Consider the following 6597-nt stretch of genomic DNA (forward strand, 5'->3'; position numbering starts at 1 on the left):
TTGAATTGATTTCTGGTTTTGAGCTGTTGGAAAGGAATGAGAAACGGTTTAGTTGGGACCGGAACCGGGTGGCAAAAGTCCAAGTTTTAGGGGAGGTGCTGCCGAAATTTCTGCAAAATCCTAGTCGTGTTTGAAAAGTTATTTAAAAAGGGCTGGATCTGAGAAATTGTATTATGTGATTTATTAAGAGAATAATTATGTTTTCAAGCTTAATTTATTTAATGAACTTTATGCGTTGAGTTCGGCCCATTTAGAAATGAACTATTTTCACCATTTGAATCACTGAAGGAAAGAATGATGCTCTAATATTGATTACAATATAAAAAGGGTCTTTTAGTGATTTCAAAGGAATCTAGACTTTTGATTGAGTAATTAAGTTTGAGGCATTTTGGAAGAGTTAGAAAAATGGATTCCAAAAAGAAACTTGAAGGTGAATTGATTCAAATGAACCGGTTCCGTTTCAAATGAGTTTATTTTAGGACCGGGTTGAGGATGTACATTATCGAACGAAAGTATCTTTGGGAGCAGTATTGCGGTTTAAAGTTTTAAACAGGCTCATATTTTAGTATTAAATAGTATAAGTGTCGTCGTAATGTCCGAGCTATCAGAGTAACGCAGCCGGAAGCGTGAGCTTTGGTAGTTAGGGTGTTACACGAAACATACTCCTCTTCTATGGATACCAGTTTCAAAATCGCACAAAAAACTTCATTTTCGAACAAGTGAAAGAGAGAGAAAAACGTGGAATGTAAACTAGAATTGAATCTCTTGAATTTGAAATTACAAAAGACAAAGTAAATGACTTTAAATTTAAAGAAAGCAATAAAATGCCTCCAACACAATTGAAGGACTTTGAATTTAAAACGATTATGCATAACTTTAAAGCAAAAAGAAGAAGAACTTGCAAGAGAACAGTAAATTGAAGAAAAGAAAATTACAAGAAATTTAAAAGAAATGAAAAGATATGGAAGGAATCCTACAGAAAAAAACTCGAGGCAGACTCAGAAGTTCGCTGGGATGTGAGTGTCCGTGAGTGTTCTCTGAAGACGAATTCCAACCCATTGACACTATTGAACCTTCTTAATTTATAGAACAAATTGATCAATCCTATATTGCCAAGCTAATTGTCACCCGTTAAGGAGTTCAAAAATAACTATTTTCGTCAAATGCATAATCAAGTAATTGCCCTTTGTACAACTCACCATCGATCTCAATACTCAATTTGTTGACCTCATTTTTCGACAAGTCTAGGCAAATCAAAACCTTCTGTGTTGGTTCCTATCCCTTAAATCAATGTCCCTGTTAATTCAGTCGGTCAAAATTCTTTGACCAACTATTACTTTTTGCAATGTAATCTTCGCTACCTAAAATGGTCGAGTACTAAACCTAAAAAACTCCTTCCATTATTTGGAAAATTCTTAGGGACCAATAATTTTTTATATTTTTTGTTATTATTTGACCAGTACAAATATTAAATTATTTTTGACAAATAAATTTTTATTAATTTATATGTACAAATTCTAAAAATGTGGATGCAAATTATATTAGTTTATGTGTGCAAATTCTAATAAATATAAGTGTAAATTGGTGAATTCTAACCAACCCTCTCTAAAATAACATGTAAATTATCCCCTATGATGTGTCGCATCTTAATTGGATATTTGCTTTTAATTTGAGTTACTATCTTAACATAGTTAGATTATATTGTAATTAAATTTTTAAAAGGGGTAAATGTATAATTTATTAAAAGATTTGATATTTTTAATTTTCCAAATCATGTTAATGGTGGTTCTAATCCTAAATTCTTCTTCCTCGTTCTCTCTCAACGTCATTCAAAAACTCTTCCTCACCAGTCAGCCTCTCCTGAAGTCTCGAATAGTCGAACTCTAGAGTCCAGAAGTCACAATCGCCGACTCCTCTGATTCGTCTCGCCAGCTCCGGTGCCTCTCCAACACTACGCCGTCGCGTCTGTGGTTCCCCTGCTTTGTGTCGTCGCGTCTTCTTGCTCCGGTGTGTCTCTCGTTGTCGTGTCTTCGTCCGTCGCTGCTCTCATCCCTGGCCAGAATCTGCTTCGCCGTACTTGGACACGTTGGTTTTTTCTCTTCTCTGCGTTCTTGAAATTTCCTATCAATTTTTTTTGTTATTTTCAGTTGGCTTATAATTTGATTACAATCAACGAAGCGGTGTTGCTTGGAAGGCGCGACAAGAATGAAGGAATGGGGGAGGAGCGAAAGGCCGAAAGCCATTACAGAAGGTTAAGATACATCTTCTGGAAATGATTTAGGAAAAAACCTATGTTTCAATTTTTAATACTTTAAAAAGTTACATAATAAATTATTACTAATTAAATGTTGATTCAAAATAATAATATTTGCTCATCTTATACCATTACCGTTGTTTCAAAGTTTGCTACCAATGAACAAGCGCAGTGTTTCAGAGTTCAACAACTAGATGATGAGTAGTTATGTGTGTCAATTCTTGTATATATTTTAATGTTGGTGATATTTGTTTTATTATTATTATGTAGAAACGTTCTGCCTGGTGCGAAACCGTTGATGGAGAAAATCCAAAACCAGATTTGCGCTTTCATGTCGGAATTCTAATTGTTAGTTGGCCAATAGGTGTTGATATTTTTTCCTTTCATCATCAATTTTGCTTCCAATTTATAAGGGAATTATGATTCGGATTGCTCTTTTTAAAAGAATTATTATTCTTGTGTATGCTTGTGTGTCTATGATCACAATTCACAACGGGTTATAATAGCATGGGACCATATAACATATTGCGTTGTCAAATCAAAGACGAAGAGTATATACCTATATATTATACATACAACAACATATCATAGCATTTTCTAACATCGATTTGGTCAAAAGGTGACCTATTATGGCTGACTTGGAAGACAAAGCTAAGGAGAATAGTGTACCAACCTCATTCATCTCCGCTTAAGTAACTTTAGAGGTGTCATATATAGTTAACTACACGTGTGTTGGATCGGTCTACTAGGTTAATTGCTTTGATGTTTGATCACCTTAGCTGATTCACTTTCCTTGTCTTTGTTGGTAAGTTTTTTTATTTTTAAATTAATTTACAATGGATAATTCATTACGACCGGTGAAGTTATGGCGAAAGTATTTAAATTACAGAGTTCAGGTATATGTACCGCAAATTTTACATTAAGCATGCATGGTTTTTAACTTTTCGTATTTTCAACATTTTTAATTGAATTTTTTTATCTTTTAAGAGAAAAATATAAAATAAAGAATATACAAGGTAAATAAATGTATAAGGATAAATGGGTAATATCTAAACTTGGTAAGTGGGGATTTCACACCATTACTTATTGTTCCGTTCTGATCTAGCCGAGGTCTGTGTCTTCCAATCGAGGCTGCTCAGTTCTTGGTGGAGTTATACGTCGTTCGAGAGGCAGTTCTCCAAGAATGACCTCGGCGCGATGAAACACGGCGGCGGGAGCACTTGTAAAAGCACTCCGACGCTCAAGTAAGTATATGAATTAATAAAGATGAAAGTAATGAATTAGAGTGAACTCTGTGACCTGTTTTCTCCTGAGCTATTTGGTTTCATTTTATAGATGAGTGTTGAGTTGTCTTCTATTTGGTTGCTCCGATATTATCGGCTCAGTTAGCAAATTTCGTTGTTGTTGGTAACGGCTGGGAAGTGGGTTTTGACTTGTAATCATGCTCAGGTTGTGGCTTCTGTTCAGCTGATTTGTTATCTAACTCTGTGGTCGGTTAGGATAGTAAAGTTTGTTACCGAGCTTCTCGGGGTACACGTCATAGCCCCCAAGCTTGTCTGGCTCTATGCAACTAGTGGCGGGCAAGCTTTGTGTTTTCGTCCTCTGTAAAAAAATTTTCTTGCTTCCACTATTTTTTGGTTCTCTTTTTTTCTTGAATGGGATATAATTTGAGGGGAAGTCAAGGGGGTTTCTACGTTGTGGATTGTGCTGCAATTAATGCGCCCGTTCGTTCGTTTGGGTTTTTCGATGTTCTTGACGGTTTTCTTTTTTGTTTACCCACTAAGTTAGTGGGCTTTTGTAATAATATTTTATTCTAGACTTTGAAATTGACATTTTGCTTCTTCGCCTTCCATCTGTTTAAGCTGTAGTATGACCTCCAAAGGTTAGTTCTTTTCTAATTTTGCTTCTGGTGTTTCTTTTGAAATGGTGAAAGAGAAAGATAAGAAAACAGCTGTGGAAGAGAAAAAGGATAACCCATATCATTGGGTCCATGATGACGTTAAAATCCGGTCTTCGTCGTATATTGATGCTGAGTCACTGCGTGAGCTCGAGGGCTTACGGGTGGTGAAGGAGGGTGTGGGTGTTGAGCTACTTTACTGTTCCAGTGACGATACGGTTTTTGAGAGAAGGGGTGACTGGCAATATTTTTATATGTATACACCTTGCTTTTTTGAACTTGGTGTGAAACTTCCTTTCTCTGCATTTGAGTGTGACGTGTTGACTCAGCTGAATTGTGCGCCCTCTCAGTTACACCCTAATTCCTGGGCATTTCTTCGCGCTTTTCAATGTTTAATGGAGTTTCTGTCGTTTTCCTATTCTCTTTCGTTATTCTCCTCGTTGTTTCAGTCAAAAGGGGTTCGGAGGGGGTTGTGGGTGTGTTTGAGCAGTTACCTTGGGCGTTCCCTTTTCCTTCTTCATAAATCCTCTTTTAAGAATTTTAAATCTTTGTTTGTGAAAGTGCGATCGGTTGAGACCGAGTATCTGTTTTATTTGGACGACGAGCTGATAGAGAGATTTCCTCTCTATTGGTGTTCGGAGCCATGTCAGATACTTGAGGCTGTTGAGCGGAGTGAAAAGGAAGAAAGGGTATTAGATTTTTTGGTCGAGTCTTTTGCCGATGGGGAGTGTTTGTCTATCCCTGAGGTTCTTCGACTTCACGATTCGGGTGATAGTGAGGGTTTGAAGGTTTACATAGGTAATGCTTGGCTTTTGCTTTTTGTTTCTTCATATTTTAGTTTTAATCCGAGCTTTTGTTGGCCTGCGCAGGTGGACGAGCTCCTCTCCTTGATCCGTCGCGTCTTCAGTCCTTCCTTAAGAAGAAAAAGGAGAGAGTTCCTGATGTCTCTGAGGCTGTGAAAGAGGGTGGTAGTGACGCTGCCCAGTCTGTTGCTCAACCGTCGTCTTCTTTAAAGAGGAAAAAGGATGATGCTGATAAATCTGTAGAGGTGATTTCGGAAGGTGATAGAGAAGTTATTGGGGTGGCAAATCTGCTTTTGATAGACAGAAAAGGTTGCATGGTTTTATCCCTGGTACCAGTTCTCATTCGTTGTGGAGTGATCAGTTCCCTTTTGCTGAGCTCTCAGACAGGGTGTCTCAATATCCTGGTGATATTCTCATGACTCGTCGGATTAGGGTAGAGATTTTAGGGAAGTTCATTCAGGTAAATGCTTTGTTTTCAGCTTCTTTTATTTGTTTGTGTTTTCATTTTAACCGAGTTTGGTGTTCTGTAGATTGTTGCTTCGCGACTAATGTGTGCCGGTCGAACGACTGAACTCATCGGTGCCGAGCACCAGGTTGCTATAGATCGGATTGCTGAACTAGAGAGAACTTATAAGGAGAGAATTGCTGAGTTGGAGAAATCTATTAAAGAAAAAGATGATCCCGTTATAAGTGCTACGGCCAAAATGAAAGATTTTGAGGAGGAGGTTGGTCGTCTGCGGGGCCAGATTCGTCTTTTACAGGCCGAGGTTAAAGACAGTGATGTTGCAAAAGGTCAGCTTACTTCTAGGGTTGCTGAACTGGAGGAAAATGGGATGGAGATGTTTTCTTATGGTTTTGATCGTGCTGTTAGCCAAATTGCTGTTTTGGCCCCTGACTTCGATTGTGATCGTCTCGATATAACTAAGATAGTCGTTGGTGGAAAATTGGTGGTGGATGGAACTGTGGAGGATCATGGTGATAATATTCCTCCTGCTTGATTTGTAAATGTTTGTTTTGGGCATGTGTCTCCCTTTTGTTGTATTTTATTGACTTGTTTGCTAGTTCGGTTAGCTTTTAACTGTTAGTGATTGCTGTTTTGGGTGTTTCGAACTTTAAGTATGTTTGGAAAGGAATATTGTCGTCAGTTGTTTTGCTTTTTTGAATATATATTGCGTAGTTGTATGTTTGTTTGTGTTGAAGAGTAGAATGAGACAAGGATCGAAAATAGTACTCAGATTGACATTGACGAACGGATTTTTGACGGTTTAGAATTTCACAAATGAAATCTCGTTGAAGTATAAAAGCATGAGTTAAACCTAGATCTAAGAAGAGAGATTAACCTAAACCTAATCCTAATCCTAATTCTAGAGAGAGGTGAGAGCTTCTCTCTCTAGAAACTAACTACCAAAAAACTCTCCCTAAACTAATGGTAACTAACCTCTCAAGTATGAAAAGTCCTAAGTGATAATGATGCCTTCCCCTTAATCCTTCATCCTTTTATTCCTTTCCTTTAGCAATTTGGCGCCAAAAATGGGTTCAGAAACCCTCTCAAATCGCCAGGCACGTGTTGCATTAATGAGGTCATGTGCCAGCATTGGCGCGTGCGCGCATGGTACGCGTGCGCGTCCCTGGTCGATTCTGTA

Source organism: Arachis ipaensis, chromosome B09 (assembly GCF_000816755.2).
Source record: "Arachis ipaensis cultivar K30076 chromosome B09, Araip1.1, whole genome shotgun sequence".
Taxonomy (NCBI): Eukaryota; Viridiplantae; Streptophyta; class Magnoliopsida; order Fabales; family Fabaceae; genus Arachis; species Arachis ipaensis.